The sequence below is a fragment of the Tiliqua scincoides genome, chromosome 1 (genome assembly GCF_035046505.1).
Source record: "Tiliqua scincoides isolate rTilSci1 chromosome 1, rTilSci1.hap2, whole genome shotgun sequence".
Taxonomy (NCBI): domain Eukaryota; kingdom Metazoa; phylum Chordata; class Lepidosauria; order Squamata; family Scincidae; genus Tiliqua; species Tiliqua scincoides.
Genome location: NC_089821.1, coordinates 8,315,837 through 8,319,024, shown reverse-complemented (window position 1 = coordinate 8,319,024; position 3,188 = coordinate 8,315,837). Strand labels below are relative to the sequence as shown.

Sequence of the window (3,188 nt, the reverse complement as noted above, 5' to 3'; positions counted from 1 at the left end):
CCAGGATGAGGTCTCTTGTTATCTGGTGTGCTCCCTGGGGCATTTGGTGGGCCGCTGTGAGATACAGGAAGCTGGACTAGATGGGCCTATGGCCTGATCCAGTGGGGCTGTTCTTATGTTCTTATGTTCTTATGGCTGCCCTCCATGTGAGAGATGGAGCTGCTTGCCAGCCTGCGTGGGAGAACCGGAGGCCAGAAGTGTGACCAAACCAGGAAGATCCATTCTGAAATGTTGTTGGTTCTAGAAAGAAAGATCCTCTATGATTGTAAAAATCCCCTTGAGGGATTTAGAAACACGTGCCTATGTAAACCGCCTTGAATAAAGTCAGAAGAGTAGTCTGATGATCAGAAAGGCGGTATATAAATACCTAGTTGTTGTTATTATTATTAAAAAAGTAAATTAAGCGAAAGGCCTGTGCAAAATGTGTCATTATTAATAAAATAGACTTTTTTGCAGTGCAACATGGAAACCAGGGCACTGAAAAAGGTGAGGTTTGGGGAGAGACTTAAAGGTAATAAGGGAGATGATTTCACTGAGGCTTCGTAGGAGACTGTTCCAGGCAGCAAGTGGAAAAGGGCAAACACAGACTGCTGCCACCTGCCTCCAACCTGCTGGGGACGTGAGCCACATTTGCTAAATGTGAGTGGGAATTGGATCCTCCACTTAGCTACCTTATTCTCTTGTGGAGTTTAAAGTTTAAAGGGGAGACATCCCTTTGCACTTCAAATGCCGCGTGAGAACAGAGTGCTTCACTAGTCTCTCTCCTCCTTCCTTATGCAACATTTAAAGTCTTCCCTTTAAACTTTAAACCCCATGTGAGGATTGACCAAGGGGAGGAGGCGGCAAACTCTCCTTCCTCACATGCTCGCTTCCTGTTTCAGGAAAGAGCCACACGATGGAGGGAGCATGAGGAGTAGGAAAGAGGGGGAGATGTGCTCAAGTCACTAAGCTTGAGTTGCAAGTGGAGTCGTGAGTCACTGACCCACCACTTGACTTGTGAGTCATAGTGCGTGAGTCAATGACTTGACTTGAGAAAAATTCCAAGTCTTTTAAGTCACATGCCTGAGTCATTTTGAGTCACTTGACTCAGGTCCTTGAGCCAAATTTCACAGAAATAAGGCAGGTGGTGGTGGGGTGTGTAGGGGGGTGGGAGCTGTTATTTAACATCACTCCCTGATTTTCCATCCCATTTGCACTCTAGTCAGCTAGGTGCAAAGAAGGTCCCCCTGTTTGCCTGCCTCCTTTTACCCCTACCTGGCTTGTGCAGAAAAAAACAAAAACAAAAAACAAAACTGAAGTTGTTTGTTCCTTTTGCAAGAACCCCCTTTCCCCATCCTTTGGGTGCCTCCTTCTCTCCCCTCCCTTGCCTATATATATATAGGCAAAAGAACCCTCTCCTGGCTCTTACATATATACATATATATGTAAAAGAGCCCTCTCTCCTGTTGTCCTAGCTGCTCCCACTTTCTGGTCCCTCCCACAGCTTCATGCAGCCAAAAACAAGCAAACCAACAAAAGTCTTAAATCTTCCTCTTTCCCCCAATCCCCCCAGCCCCTGGGGGGAACCAACCTCCCCTCCCTCCCGGAACCAGCCTACCCTCACACCATGTCTGCTACTGTACTTCAGAATGCCTGCTTCCAAATCATCCACAAAGTCTTGCAGCATGATGCAAAAGTGGAAAATAAGAAGCAAAAACACACACACAAAAGATAGGGACTCAAAGACTGGCTCGTAGTGCTCATAGATGCTAATAAAGAAGCCACTTTGAATGCCCACTTGGGACATAAAGCAGGATACAGATTTGTAAATAAATAAATAATAATCTCACACAATCCTGACTTCACCCTGGTTGCATGAATCATAAAGAAGGGAAGGACATAGCTCAGTGGGAAAACACTTGCATTGCATGCACAAGGTCTCTGGTCCAAGCCCTGGCACCCCCAGGCATGAGTGGGAAAGTCTCAGACCTTGACTATCTGATGCTGAGATCTGTGTGAACCAGCAATTTTCAAAACACTTTGCAGCGGCACATTGGGGTGCTGTGAATGGTCCCCGGGTATGCCCTGGGATTCTGGGGAAGGGTCATATATTAGTAGGGCCCTTGGGGATGTGAGCCCCCCAGCAGCAGTGTGGTGTGCCTTGTTAATTGTCCATAAAACTGACCCCATGCCTCGACAATTTTAGCATTTTGTCAGTGTGCCGTGAGGTGAAAAAAATGTTGAAAACAACACGGAGCTATGTTGATTTGCTCTCACTCAGCGGAAGACAGTTTCATATTGAGTGTGAAGTGTTCCTAAATGCCAGCATTCCACGCTTTAATCGTGATTAAAATGTTGAACGTGGACCAGATAGGCCTTCTTCTGCTTCTGATCACAGCAGTCCCAAAATGTATCCCTACATTCACAGTACATAATAGAGTGTGATCCATGTGAGAGGGTGACCCAGTTGTGGACATCCCACTTAGTTGATGGGGTAAATGCATCGGGCACGGAGCCATGTGCGCCTTTAGGACCCCGCAGAAGCCTCTGTGAGGCTCCTGACGGGGTTGGAAACTGTGTTTCTGGTTTTCCAGAACAGTTTAAAGCAACTGTTACCCTGCACATGCCCGATCTCATCTGATCTTGGAAGCTAAGTAGGGTCAGGCCTGGTTAGTACTTGGATGGGAGACCGCCTGGGAATACCGGGTGCTGTAGGCTTCTACCATAGTCTTTCGAGACTGAAGGTTGCCAACCAGTTTAAAGCATAAGGGGACCTCAGAGAAGCTTCCCCAATGCGTCCTGCAGTTGCGCGAGGCTCTGTGAGCTCAAGGTAAGTGGGGGATGGATTTGCGTGTGATGGGGGTGGCGACATCCCTCAGATGCGCCATCACAGCCCCATAGCAAGGGCTGGGGAGGTCCACCACTGAGGGTGACACAAAGTCATTAATGCCACTCAGGGTAGCTGTGCTAGAACCCGCTGCAGCAGAATAAAATTCCCCTCTTGCGTAATCTGCGACGCAAAGCTGATGAAGTTTTGGAGGTGACAACCTTGTTAGGTGCAAGAAGTGAATGGAAAGTGGTGGGTATATAGCCACAATGCTGAAGATATTGGTGGGCAAATGAAGAAGGTGATGCTATTAAGCTGAAGGCAATTGCTACTACTTGATAACTATGATGAGTACACACCACAGTATGAATGCCTACTGATT

The 3,188-nt window shown here is 47.3% G+C and overlaps 1 pseudogene; it reads left to right on the top strand.

Moving 5' to 3' along the window:
* The first annotated feature begins 2,577 nt into the window (after positions 1-2,577).
* LOC136638126 (5S ribosomal RNA) lies at positions 2,578-2,697 on the top strand (annotated as a pseudogene).
* The last annotated feature ends 491 nt before the right edge of the window (positions 2,698-3,188 follow it).